We start from the raw sequence: 15,325 nt of genomic DNA on the forward strand, positions 1-15,325 counted from the left end.
AATTTATCCATTCACCTGAGATTTAAAACTTTTGAAATAAAAACACTCATAACACTTCCTTAGTATCATAATATTCTGTATTAATATGCCTTACTATTATTGTTATTTTTAATATTTAAGATAAATATATTTTATTCTTTTAGATATGTGTTTTTATTTTGTAGGATATATACTAATAATGTTACATGCATACCTAATACTGATTATTTGATTTCATTAGTTATTTTTGTTAGACATTTATCAATTTTATCACTTCAAACAACCCACTCTTGTCCTTATTCATTTTCTCTATGTTTATATCTCCACTTTTTTCACTTTGCTCTTATCTTTATTAATTATTTCCTTCAACTTTGGGTTTCTTTTCTTTTCTATTTCTGTAAGATGGAAACAAATAACTAGTGTTAAACCTTTTCTAATATAGAGTAGACATTTAAATCTATAAATTTGTTCAAAGTATTGCTTTAGCTGCACCCTAAAGTTTGAAATGTTATATTTTCCATCTTCATTAGCTTGAAAATAAATTAAATTTATCATGTGATTTTCATTAACTCATGAGCTATTTAGAATATTGTTTTAAGATATTTAGAGATTTTCAAGATATATCACTTATATTGATTTCTAATTTAATTCCATTATAACAAGAGAACAACTCTACAAAATGGAAAATTTTCAATTATGTTGACACTCATTTTGTGATTGAGAATATGAGTTCCTTAGGCAGCTGATCATGCGTATGTGAAAAGAATAAATATTTTGCAGCTGTTTGATGGAGCTCTATAAGCGTCAATTATAATAAGGAGGGTGTATATTGTTATCTAGATCTTTTACATCTTTATCAAAGTTTGTTTTTTCTATTAATTATTAAGAGGGAAATGTTAAAATTCTATTATGGATTTGTCCATCTCTCCCTCATTGGTGTTAATTTTCTTCTCCATGAATTTCAAAGCTCTATGACTAAAGGTATACATATTTAGGATAGTTCTATCTTGCTAGGGAATTAATCTTTTAATCATTATATTATCTCTTGTAATAGTCTATATCCTTAAATCTGCTTTGTCTGATACTCATATAGTCATGCCAACTTTCTTAGGTTTATTGTTTGCTTAGTATGACTTTTCCATCTTCTTACATTCAACCTGTCTTGTTCTTCATGTTTAAAATATGTCTCCTATAGACAACAAGGAGTAGAACATTGCTGTTTCTCCCCAGTCCGAGCAACTGTCTTTTATGTCAGGTGTGTACTACATCAACATTTGATCGAAACATTGATCAGTTGAGGTTTACATCTGACATCTTCTTTGATATCCATTTGTCTAGCTTGTTTTTTGTTTGTTTTACTTTTCTTGCTCATTTCCTACATTATTTTAGGCTTGCAAATGTGTTAGGGCTCTATTTTACTTTTTTTATATTTCATTATCTTTTTAATATTTTTGGTGGTTAATGTAGGGCTTTAAGTCTCTAAAGTTACTATTATACTTCTTTACACTGAAGTATCTTATATCTTACATTTCACATCTGATATTTTACACTTCTATTTTACAAGAAAATATTCTTATCACACTTTATTTACCTCCTCATATCATTTTAGCAAAGTTTCTCTTACTTTTTTTCATCTCCGTATATGGTAAATGACACTCTGTCGGGTCATTATTTATATTTTAAATACTTTTCTTGTACATAAATGTAAAGCATGAAAAAAGAGAAATTTATTTTTACATATTAATTTCCAATGTCTGATACTTTCTATTCCTTACATGAAGATCTAAATTTTCATTTTAATTCATTCCCTTCAAATTGAATGATATATTTTGATATATTTATTATGCTGTAAATGTGTTAACAATAAAATTTCCAAGCTAATTTTTTTTGGAACATCTGAAAATATCTTTATGCTACTCCCATTTTCAGTGGCTATTGTGGTGGACATTAAATTTTTTTTCTTTTACATTTTAAAAGATCAATGATATTATCTTTTATCCTTTGTTGTTCCTGGTAAAAAGATAGCAGCTAATTATGCTCATCCTTTCTGTTCCTATGTGTAGTGTATGTTTAAAGTGGCTGCTTTCAGAATTTTCTCAGCTTTGGTTCTCAGAAATTCAGCTGGATGGTTTGCTTTATATTTACCTTGCTTGAGATTAACTTAGTTTTTTGTTTTGTTTTGTTTATTTATTTAATACACTGTACCCATTACCATTGTCTTCTCCTTCTGGAACTGCAATTACAAGTATCTAAATCCAGAAGCTCTCACAGTCTGTATCTCATATTTCCATATACTATTTAAAATTTCAAAAACCCTGAAGAATGTTTGATTATGTTATTGTGTCTGTTCATATTTACTATATTAAAATTAAAACTGGAAATATTTTAAAAGTATTTCCTCATCGATACATAGAAAAATAGTAAGAATAATACCTTTTCACACAAATAACATAATTTGAATGAAAATATTCAAACATTTTAGTATGAGGAACACATATATTTTACAATGCTTTTTCTGGGTGAGCAGAGGACAGGTTCTTATATTTGTGTCTGCATTTAATCTGTCTGACAGCATTCATTCAGCATCCGAAAAGCTCTGCTATACATACACAAAAAAATGGCTGTTCATGTAGAAAAGGCAAGACATATCTTACTATTATCATCTTTAATATTACAGACTTTCTAAATTGTCTTGGGGACTCTCACACATTGAGAACTGTTGTTGTGTGATTTAGTATTCTCACATAGGTCCCTAAGGCTCTGTTAACTTTTTTCAGTGTTTTCCTCCATACATTTGATTGGACAGTGTTGATTGATTTTTAAACAAGTCAAGTTTCTTATTGTCTCCTTACAATCTTCTGTGGAATTTGTCTGCCATATTTTTTAAATGTAGTTATAATTGTCAGTTCTAGGATTTCTACTTGATGTTTTGTAGTTTATATTTCCCTGCTCGAATTCTTTTTTTTTTTTTTTTTGCAGTAGCAGGAATCAAACTCAGGACTTCGTGCTTGCAAGGCAGGCACGGCACCACCGAGCTAAATCCCCAGCCCAAAGTACCTGACTGGTATTCTTTTTTTTTTCCCTCGGCACCAGGGATTGAACCCAGGACCTTGCGCTTGAGAGGCAGGCTTGGTGCCACTAAGCTAAATCTTCAGCCCCTTTATTCTTTTTAAAATCCTTTATTCTTTTCTCTCATGAAGACAATATTTTCCTTTAATTTTTTGGAAAATATTCATAATGGTTCCTTGGTCCTTTAAAATCTTGCTAACTCCAACAATAGCCCATCTCACATTTAGTTCCTATTGACTGCATTGTCCTTATCCCTGAATCACATTTTTATCTTTCTTTCTAATGATGTTTAATTGAATACTGCATATTATAGGTTACCTCTTACAGAAAATTTAAATTCTATTATCTTCCTTTATGAATGTGTATATTATCTTAAGAAGCAGTTAAATTGCTAGGAGATCATCTTGCATTTATATATGATTGGTGTATGCTTTCTTAATTCAGAACTATGGAAAGCTCAAGGTATTTGCCAAGCCCTCTAACTTGGCAGGACTTTAACTCCAAACTCTCTGTGCTGGGGATTTTGTTGGAGCTCAAATTTAGGCTTTGTTAGAGCCGATTTAAATTAGTTCTTATGGGTAAGACACAACTTGTCCAGTGTCTCAAAGGATTCCTGGGATGTAAACAAAGTGCTCAAGAGATCTCTTTATTCTGATAGAAACAAAAGTCCGATATCCAATATCCACACCACTGCTCTTCTTTCAACACTGTTCAACCCTTACGTTCTTTGTTCTGATTTCAGTCCCCTAACAGCTACATTTTGGTAAGCACTGGGTAATCCCTATACACATGCAGCCTGGACTTTGGCCATGGATTTGTATGGTTTCCCACACATACAGCTCCTTTTCTTGAATGCTCCACCTTGCAGTGTCCAGGCACTTGCCATAGCCCAAACTCTGACGCCTGTCTCTGCAGTGCAATGTGACTGCCATGTTCTGCTCAGACATCAGCTTGGTGTGCTGATTGTGCAATTCACATTAGTAACCCATGCAGATGAATGAGTGACCAGGGGCCTCATCTCATGCATTTCCTTTCTCTTAAAAATTGCTTTTGGGTATTGTCTATTTTGTATTGTCCCCAATCAGTTTTCATATATTGTGTTTGGGTTAGGCCTGTTTATGGCAAGAGAATCAGTTTGGTGTCAGTTATACCATCTTGGTTTGAAGTCAGAATTTTCCATTTAAAAGATATCAATGACAAAACTTGAAAAAATTAAATGTTTGGCTTTGGTGAAAGCCAAACAAAACACAATGATCACCTGTGTCATGAACCATCTGTTTGAGACTCCTGGTCTACATGCTTGCTTTTCAAAGTGTGGTCTTAAGAGGAACAATACCAGCATCACTTGAGTGACTACCGGAAATGCAGAATCTTAGGTCCCATCTCAGACATACAGATTCAGAATCTACAATTTAACAAGATCAATGGGTACCATACTCATTGACATTTTTAAAAATCTGGTTAGAAGTTTCTGAGTTACCTATACAGTGTTTCCCAAAATAATATGAGGAATCAACCTGAAATACTTGTTAATACACATATTTCCAGGTGCCATTCTGTCCCACTAAATTAGAATTACTAAGATGTTAGTTCTTATCACTAGGGAAGTTTGGAGAACATTGAGCTATCCCATAAAGCTATGAGGTGCATTAGACCCTCAGGTCTCATTCAAATTAGGCAACCTGCCCTATAGTCCCAACCTGGCTTGACTCATAGCAGACAATTACTAAAAGGTCTTAGTTCACATAAATAATTCCAAAGGTAAGTTCATTTTCTCAAGTAATTTTTAGGCCATATTTTTGAAAAGTCTTAGTTCCCTAGCTGGTCAGCTAGTGACTTTCTCTCATATATGGCAACTTTATTTTTCAAACCTTCTCTTAAAAATTGACTCTTCCTGAAACCTTTTCCAAGCTTCTTTAGGGAGATGGAACCAATAACATGGATGTACAGTTAGGCAAACAGATAGGTGGGGTGAGAGGGGATCAATTAGAGAATTGGGTCGTATGATTACAGAAGCTGAAAACTCCCATCACAGGCGCTAATGGCATGACCACTGAAAGAGTCAGAGTAAGGGAAGTAAAAGATATAACACTCAGTTTAAGGTCAAAGGCTGAGAACTCAGGGGCCACTTGTGCAAAGGCTGAAATCCAAAGGCCAGGGAACCTGCAGTTCTCATGTCCAAGTCTGGAGAAGTAATGTGTTCTTGCTCTAGAAAATGAAGAGAAAATTTGCCTCTCTACTGCATTTTGACCTGTCTGGACTCCCTGCTACTGTAATTAGATAGTTCCAGTTTACAGTGATGGTGGATCTTCCCTGTTGAGTCCACTGACCAACATGTTAATCTTCTCCAGAAACACACTCACAGATGAACACAGAAATAAAGCTCTACCAGCTATCTAAATATTCTTTACTCTTGTCAAGTTGACACTAAGTTTACCATCACAGCTCTCCTAATCCAACCATGAAGTCTTCAATAAAACCAAGCATGTTCCTGCATCTATAGATAAAACTATTAACCATTTACTTTTTATGGACTTTTCTCCACTACAGTTAGAGGACCATAAGATCAATTTCTATAATCTGACCTTAGTACAATTCCATAGTACACAGTACATAGCACATGGTACATGGTATTTAGTACAATTCCTTGGTACCTAGTAGATTTCTAATCAATGCTGTTAACCCATAATCATACTCTTATCCATTTATAAATACTACTTAAAACAAGCCTGTGACATTTTTGCCTTTGTCACTCATATCATCTATCTACTCACCCCTGTGTAGACCAAGTCTCAACCATCATATCAGACATCCTATCGTCTATTATACAATGCCCTGAACTTCCCCAGGTCAGAGGGAGGTGAGCACCAGAGGCTGGTATTATAGCAGTAACTGCCCTGCTGCCTGCATAAGGGATTAGTCATCTCAGATAGCAGCAGCAGAGGTGGTGGGAGCAGAAGCATGTCCCACCGACACAAGATATCATCCTCAGGGGCTCTGTGCCTCCCTTGCCGAGGTCAGGCTTGTTCAAATGATACAGGGGAGCAGCTAAGTGGTATGTACCAAGCAATGGGAATGGAGCTGGATTCCCTCTCAGTGACCTTAGGAAGCTTATTTAACCTTGCTGACTCTGTTTTCCTTCTCTGCATTTGGAAACTTGATGTCTCTGTATTAAATCATGATTGCTTATGTGTAACGTATGTATAGGGTAGCTGCTCACACAGCTGGTCGCCCTGCCCTGGGAGTTGTCATGTCCCTAACAAGGCCTTTTTGGAGCAGAATTCAGCTTTGAACCTAAAACATATACATCACTTTGGGCCTACGATTTCACTCTATTTTTAGGACTGAATTCCAAGGAAATAATCAATGATAGAGTTAAGTATTTGCATTCGGGAATATTGTTTGAAACTTTATTTATTACAATGATAGTATAAAATTAGCCTATATCCGACTATGGGGGATTGCCTAAATTATGATCTATCCACACAATGGGATATTATATAGTCATTTAAAATCTTATAAAGAAAATTTAATGACACTGGAAAATGCTCACAATATAAAGCACCCAAATAAATGCTCTATATAATTTTGTTATATGTGTATAAAGAATATAGGAAAATATTCATGGTGGTTACTCTGGATGACAACGTTGACTATGGGTGATTTAAAAAAATTTTCTTCATCATAATGTTCTACATTTTTCAATTGTTAGAAGTCAATATATGAGATGGGCCCGGGATTTAGCTCAGTGGTTCGGCCGCCTGCCTTGCAAGCGCAAGGTCCTGAGTTCGATCCCTAGTACCAAAAAAAAAAAAAAAAGAAGTCAATATACGAGAAAAAAATCTTACTTAAAAAATATCTTTGATTTGAGATCTGAAGGTCTGAGTTTGAGGCCAGGTCCCAATACCAGTGATGTGAACTTAAATAAGAGAAATCTGAAAAATGGGGGGAACTTTTCTCTCTTTTCTCATTGGATGGACGAGGGGCTGAAATCAGACAATGTGCATGAAAGAGCTATGGAGGAAGGGAATGGCAAAAGAGAGATAGATGTACTGCTGCTCATGTGAGTTGGACTAGGAAATATGAATATACTTAAAAGAAATATTGGTGCTAGTAGAATTCTAATGAGGTCACCCTTATCTCCTCCAACACAAGTTTGAAATATACAAAGGGGGGGGGAGAAGGAAGAGGAGGAGAAGAAAGAAGGAAGGAAGGAAGGAAGAAAGGGAGGAAGGAAAGAAGGAAGGAAAGGAAAGGAGCTTATCCAGAAGTTTCTTCTGCCTAGTAAGAGCAGTGCCTCTGGGTAGTTAAGACACAAGCTACCACTGATAACTGTACCATCCGATGGGAGCGCTGCACATGTTAGGATCATTGTTTCTACACTTTAAGACCTGAAAGAGCCCCCAGGGCCAGCCATCTGCTCTATAGAGGATTAGATAGGGTCTCTATCCAAAGCCTGACACTTCAGGAAGTCAGCAGCCTGAAGAGTACATTTCCTGTCTTTGACAAAAGGGCAGAGGCTGCTGCTGCCCATCCTGAGGATCACAAGGAGACACTCGAAAGTTATTGCAGGTGGCCTGACACCAATTGCAGCCACTTTGGAATTCAAAATGTGAATGTCCTACAGCCCATCAGTCCTACTTCTCTCAGTGACTTGCAGGAGATATTTGCACATGGCATAAGATGGCAATGCAGTCTTTTTAAAGTACTGCATGTTATTCCAGAGACATGCTAAAGTAATACTCAGACATACTTTGTTGCATAAAGCAATACCAGACATCCCTTACAGTTCAGTATCTCAAGTTAAGCTGCAATGAAATGATTCAATATATACCAACATGGAAAATATCCAAGAATGTTTTGGTTTTTTATTTTTAAAAACTAAGTTGCTAATCAGGGTATAAACCATCAAACCATTTATATAAAGATAACTCAAAACATTACAGTTTTAATGTCTGTGGGTGTATAATGGCATAGAAAATGTCTGGAAAGATTCACACCAAACTGATAATAGTGGTTAGATCTGGGCATAAAGGGACAGAGGACAAAATCTACCTCATCTGTGTATTTTCAAAGAAAATGTGTTTATCGATTGCCCATGCAATTAAAATGAATTGAAAAGCAAAATTAAAGAGCTGACAAAAATAATTATGGGTATCTGATAATTGAATAAACAAATACATATACTATAGACAATCGAAGCCAGGTTTCTCAATTTTGGAGAAAGAGATCAAAATTTGGGAAGAGGAGGGGAGAAAGAATAAACTCTATTGTGTTGGACCACAATTGAACATAGAGACATTCTTTGACTTATAATGGGAATAGCCCCAATAAATTCAATGTAAATTGAAAATATCATTAAGTTAAAAATACATTTAATGGACATAACTTATCACACATCATAGCTTAGCTACACATACACAGCCAGATTACTAATTGTCCCTCCCCATTGCATGATTAACTAAGAGCTGCAACTTGCTGCTGCTACTGGCCAATATCACACAAGAGAGAGTACATAACCCCCTATCGGAAGGAACCAAATTCAAAATTATGGTTTCTGTTGAATTTATATTTCTATCACATTATCATAAACTTTTAAAGTCGAGTTTGTGGTTTAGCAAAAAGACTGAGGGAGGGATTTGGAAAGGAAGGAAAGCCATGGGAGAAATGTGGAGGAGGGGAAAGAAGAGAGAGATTATTTATATATCCATACACAATTTAAAAACAGTGACATCCCAGCACCAATGAGCATTTTTAGCACTCATATCTTGATTTCTATGTGCCACATTCGATTACAGAAGTAGGGCCACTTGCAGAAATGTTCTATTTAAGTCTAGAGCAAGGGGTATAGAAGATAATCCTAGAATGACTTATACCAAAAAGTGAGGAAAGGGTCAAGAAATGACAGGGACATGTCAAAAAGAAAAAGAAGGTAGTTGGAAATGATTCCCATGACAGAACACAATAATAACCCACTGAATGAAATAGGCATCCATGAGTTACATCGACGTAAACAAATAAGTGGAAAAAAAGGAGCAGGCTCTTCCTTGCAGTGGAAAGGTAAATTATTTCTAGGCAGTCATAATGATTATAAACAATTGAATCAACCAAGAATCATCAATGGATACTAAAACTACTAGGTGAATATTTGAGAAGTAGCAGGACAATCACACAGTCTCAAAAGATCAGCCCTTAAAAATGTATATTTGTTACAAAGGGGGGAAGTATAATTTGAGAACAGCAGGATCTGGCAACACCTCTGATCCAGAATATATGGAACAAATCTATATCTTGCACCTTCTAGTAGAACCATCTGGGAAGAATAAAGCACTGCTTTGATGATATCCTAATAAAACATCAGATAAACCCAAATTCAACACATTTTGCAAAGCAACCAGCCTGTAAGCCCCAAAAGTGTCAATGTCATAGAAAAAGAAGCCCGAGGAATGGATGCTTTCCATTAAAAGAGTTTCATGAGAACTGAAGGCAACTGTAATCTGAGATGTTCTTTTACTTTTATAGTGGACACTATTAGGACAATCAGTTCAATCAGAATAAAATCTCTAGTGTAGACAATAGCATTGTATCAATGTTGACTTTTTGCTTTCTGTTCATTTTCTGGTTCCTGTAGGTATAGAAGTGAATATCTTTGTTTTTAGGAAAGACATAGTGATGTATTTAGGGGTAAAGAAAATCATATCTGAAGTTAATTCTCAAACAATTCAGAAAAATTAAAGTTTGTGGATATATGCATAATTGTGTGAGCATGTGTGAGTCAATACAGAAAAAGAAATGGAAAAAGAAAGAAGAGAATAGAAAGTGGCAAATGTTAATAACTGGAGAACCTGATCATGAGAAAATGGCAATTCTTTACTTTTCTATAAGCCTGAAAATACAAACTGAAAAGAAAGAACAAATTTAAGGAAAAAATGGATGTAGACAAAAGATAAGGCAACCAAGGAATCCAACCAAGGGGTCAGGGTCAGTAGCCCAGCAAATAAATACTGCAGAGAACCGAGTGTTATGGCTTGTGTCTAGAAGTCCCCCCAAAGCTTCAGGCAGCGTTTTTCAGAGCTGGCTGAATCTGGAATGTGTGATGCTGGGATTAAGGGTGTGTGATAACTAAACCACTACAGGTGAGTGATTGGTTTGGCACCGCCCTAATCCCAGTGGTCTGGATGGGATAGAAGGGGCAGAAAGACACTGTTAAGGTCTCTTGTTGCTTTTGTTGTCTCCCACCACCATGAACTATTGCCCCTACGCCACCCTGCCTTGGAGCCAGCTGATTATGGACTGAAATTTCTATGAACTGTAAGCCAAATAAACTCTTTAACATTGGGTGTTGGGCATGTGTAAATATGAAGTAGTTTCTCTAGTGTGAGAAACTGAAAGCGTAAATAAGGACTAAAAGGTATAATAGATAATGTGAAATAGGAAGAAAAGGGGCAGAGGGGAAGGGGAAGGGGTAGGGGAAAAGAAAGAATGGAATGGAATTAATATGAGAAAATGGAAAAATGGAAACAAAATCTTTGTAAATAGGGAGGGATGGAGGGGTTGAAGGGAGGGCAGGGGAAGGGGGAAAAATAAGAACCAAGAAAGATTATGTAAAGGTGCAAATTTCCACTGATGAATGTCATTATATTGTATACCTAAAATGTACCAGTAAAATTAATTTTTTAAAAAACATTAAAAGCCAAGAGGAAAAAAAAATTGGGTGTTGGGTATTTTGTCTCAGCAATGAGAGAAAAGTAACCAACACAGAAATTTGGTATGTGAGTGGGGCTGTTGCCATGACACTACGGGCCATGTGGCTCAAGAGCCTTTGGAACTGGTTTGTGGGAAGGGGAAGAATTAGGAAAAATGGAGGATGCTGACTGAAGAAGTAGAGCTGGAATGCCTGAGCTTATTCTCTTTGGGAGATTTTTTGGTCAGAGCTCAGAAAGCTAGTAAAGACCAGGCTCAGGAGATTTCTGCTGGGAAGAAAGACTGCCTTGGCTGCTGGACTCCAGACACTGTGTATTATGCATTGGCAGAAAGTTTGTCTGCATTTTGCTCATGTCCAGAGACTTTGCCTGAGACTGAGATTAAGGTCAGCAGACTAATTAATCTCACAGAAGAAATTTCAAGGCAGTCTAATGTTGAGGTTGTGGGATGGCTGTTGTTGGGGGCTTTTAGCCAGATCTATGTTGAGAATCAAGAGAAAAGAGTCTAGCAGAAAGATTAAAATGTTTTGAGTTTGGCCAGAAAGGAAGCTCCTGTAAAGCTGTGGACTGCAAAGATAGAGCAGAGGAGAGCTTGATTGTTGAGAAGGGACAGAAGAATAGAAAAGATGGCCTGAGGTCATCACAAGAAGCAGTAGAACTCCACCCTTCGCAGCCTTAAAATTGCAAAATTGAAAGACTTTGCCTGGAGAAGAAAGCCCCAGAGCACCACCCTGCAGAATGGTGGCAGCCTAGAGAATTTGTTTCTCAGGAATGGCTTCAGAGTGCTCAGCAATCTAGGCGCTCAACCCCTACAGCTGAGAGAGAAAGAAGCCTGGCTACTCGTTCAGCTGGGAGCAAAAGTGGGCATCAACCAAGTGGTGCTGGTTTTAGACACATGCAAAATTCAAGAGTTGTGGGGTCAGGAAGACTTTCACTCAAATTTCAGAAGAAAGCCTGGGAGGCCAGGCAGTGTGTCCCTGAGAGGGCAGTGTGTGAAGCTGTGAGTGTGAAGCAGAAGGTGCAATGGAGACCCCAGAAGTTTGGAGAAGCCAGGAACATGGATCAGCTGAGGAAAATAGGAAGGAGGAAGAAGGAGGGAACTACAACCACCGGAAGTACCATAGAGGCAAAGCCATCCAAGATCTTTGGAGTTTACAACTTGCCACAGATTGCTGGGGATGCTGGAAGTGGAACTATGAAATTTAATGTTTGCCCTGCTGGATTTTGGACTTGCTTTGGTCCCATTCCTTTGTAGCCCTCTGTTTGTAACTTTTGGAATGCAAATGTCTCTACTGTGCTTCTAATATTTTACTTCTAATGTTAGAAGTGTTTAAGCTTTTTTTCATTTGCACAGGGGCTCACAGCTAAGTTTGCCTTCAATCTCAGAGGAGCCTTGGGACTTGGACTTTTCAGCAGTGCTGAAACTTTCAGGACTTTGGCACCTCTTGGAGATGCACTAAATGCTTTTACATCAACTAAACAGAGCACATAAAAATCCAGGTCTGAATCTTGGCCTACAGAGAGGTGGACAGAAAGACCTCTCTGAGCCTTAGTTTCTAAAATATGACTGACTGACTGTTAATCCCAAATCATGGGACACTGGGCATGGGACTAGCACTGTGCATGCAGAATGGCTGGCACTGCAGCCAGGCCACTGGAACATGGTCAATGAATGTGAACTGTGACCACTCCCTGCTGTCTGTCCCCGCATCCATCATTAAAATGTGGCAGAGAGGTGAAGGCCTCTCAATTACCTGAGACACTGAGAAGAACTACGGAGGTTGGTAGCCTCTGAGGAAGGAGGCATGCTGGTGTCCCATTTGATTGAACAAAGCTTTTTCATTAATAAAGTTATGATTTTATTTTCTGAAAAATACTATGCCCCGGCCTCAGGATGTAGGAGAGCCTGAGAAACAGTTTGTTTAAAGGGGTGGGGTATCTCCATCAGTGCTGAAATTCACTGACCTCTCCGGAGCCCTTAGATCTGGAATTTTGAGAAATGACATTAAGGCCATGCCATGCTGCTGCAGTCATTGGCACTAGGGGATGGGCAGTAAGTTCCCTTCGCTGCAGAGGCCAGCTAGACAGTGACCTTGCCATAGATGCAGGATAATGGTTTTCAAACTTTGCATACAAATCCCCTTTCCACAATATGTATAGATGTGTATGCATATACCAGTATGTCTGTAGCTTACACATGTATATACTTCCACATATGCACACTCCACAGGGAACCTTAATATATAAAAATATATACAAGACATAGAGTCAAATCAGAGTTAAAATCCTCAGGCATTTTTGAATCTTTCTTCCTTTAGCAGGAAATTTTCAGTGTACAAATCCCCCATCACACCTCTGCTGGGAGCTGCTCTCCATAGCACAAGTGGTCTCAACTGAGAGAGGACATAGAGACAGACTTAGGCAGATCACTACTCTCTACCCTGGATGAATATTTAATCCCCTGAGCCTAACATTCTCCTGGTTGAAATAGTACAATCCACCTCATGTATTCATAGAGAACAGATAATGGACAGCACCCTATAAGACACTCAATGGTCAATAACTAATCATCTCAATTGTGCCCATCATTAACATTCACTTCTGAGAGAAAAGCTCTCAGAAAGGTATGACATGTGATCAAATAATATTGGTGATTGGAAAGAAGGACTGAAGGGAAGGGAGGCAGGTGGGAAAAGAACTAAGATATAATATGCACAGGTACGAATTCCCTATGATGAATGTGATCATTATGTATGTCAAAGTGTACCAATAAAATTAATTTTTTAAAAATGTACTACAGTAAAAGATATATTAATGTCGTTAATACTTCTCTCTTTGAACACACTTATCCCATCATTCTTTTTTTTTTTTTTTTTTTGTACCAGGGATCGAACTCAGGACCTTGTGCTTGCAAGGCAGGCAGCAGCACCACTGAGCTAAATCCCTGGCTCCCATTATTCTTGCTACTTTCTGAAGCAGCTCTGGAAGTCCTCTTTCATGAATATCTTCCCTGGTGCCTTCAAGTCCTAAATAGACTCAAAACATTTATGACAATTCCTGGCAAATAAAAACATTATTATGTTTCCTCATCTATCTGATTCACTAGAGCTGGCACTTTGTGAATTCTAGGCCAAATGACCATGAAAAGAAAATGTTTTGATTCAATTCAGGACATCAAGCCATGATAGCACATGACAGGATAACTAAAGACACTCACTCTTACATTCCAGAACTTCTTCAGAAAGTGGCAAGAATGATGGAACAAATATGTGCAAAGTGAGGGGGATTAATGGCAATGTGTCTTTTATTGTAATAATTGTTTTTTAATTCCAACTTTCTCCATAGTTTTTGACCATATTTTATGTCCCCATGCCCAGGAGTCCCTGCTTACCTTGCTCACAGACAGACCAGTGCTGCTCTGAACTGTTACTGAGCCAAGAACTCCCAGGCTGCAAGCACCAGGTACACAGCGCATGCTCAAGAGACCCCTGTTGAGTGAACATGTGCAAAGGCAGATCAAAATCTTTTTAAAACCTTACAGTCACTGGAAGAAATTCTTCTAAGTCCTCTTAAAAATATATCTTCAAACACATGGACTAGTGTGAATTTCCCCCATACCTGCGGCAGGCATCATATTACCCTTGAGTCTAAATCATCTTTTCCCTTTTACAATGCAAAAATCTTCCCTGACAGGCAACAGAACATATTCTTCTTCTAATTGTTGGTTTACCTCTCTCAAATGCCAGCGGATCTCCCCATCTCTAATCCTCACCTGCTCATTCATTAGCTATCAAGTGTGGCTTTTGGAACAATTATATTCTGTCCCACTGTCAGCTTCTCTGTGCAGGTAGAGGATACATCCTGACTCCTCAAGCAGGATGTAAATTATTGCTGGCATACCAGTACCTGAAGAATGATTACACCCAGTGCACAGTTAAATAATGGATGTTTAGCACAGTGCATTGTAATAAGCAAAATATGTGAAATATCTACTATTCTAAGTGGAATATGCTGGGGATTTTTTTTTATAAATAAATCCATTTTGGGGAAGACAGGCTATTGAATAATGGTCTTCAGAAAAGATACCCCCAGGTGTCAGCTTATTTGCAGAGCCATCTGGCACTGTTATCTCATCTGTAAAATGGGGACAATAATTGTAGCCTTCATGGAGTAGGAATACTGCAAATGGAGGTTGCACATAGTAGGTTCTCAGGAAATGGTTCTCAGGATAGTGGCTGTCATCTGAGGAGTGGCTGGCCTGGCCAGGCTGGCAGCAGGATGAGGCTGCTTCTTCCCTGCAGGAGAAGCAGGGAGCAGACACCATCTGGTAATCCTACGGACAGGTTCAGTGTCTGGCCTCTGTATCCACTAGGCAGTTGTTGACAGAACCTGCTTTACCACCAAGTACAATGAAAAGTTCTGGAAGGTCGGGAAGAAATGAGGTTAAGAGTGGTATTTGAAGGCCTCTCTCTCCCTCTGAATCCTTGTAGAAATGAAGACTTCAGACCCAGACCCAGGGCAGTGCTCATGCCTGGGCAGCCAGGGCTCCTTTCCTGAGCCCCATGCTTATTGGG

General features: G+C 37.9%; 1 long non-coding RNA gene across 1 annotated transcript in view; it reads right to left on the reverse strand.

Annotated features, from left to right (window-relative positions):
* The window catches only part of LOC101714234 (uncharacterized), a 122,841-nt gene extending 108,114 nt beyond the window's left edge, over positions 1 to 14,727 (reverse strand). The window contains exon 1 of the long non-coding RNA XR_015443049.1: positions 14,143 to 14,727. This is a non-coding gene — a long non-coding RNA (uncharacterized LOC101714234). The remainder of the gene's footprint in view (positions 1 to 14,142) is intronic.
* Positions 14,728 to 15,325: the final 598 nt, after the last annotated feature.

The sequence above is a fragment of the Heterocephalus glaber genome, unplaced genomic scaffold, assembly GCF_053883595.1.
Source record: "Heterocephalus glaber isolate CG9 unplaced genomic scaffold, H.glaber_assembly_v1.0 deba00001561, whole genome shotgun sequence".
Taxonomy (NCBI): Eukaryota; Metazoa; Chordata; class Mammalia; order Rodentia; family Bathyergidae; genus Heterocephalus; species Heterocephalus glaber.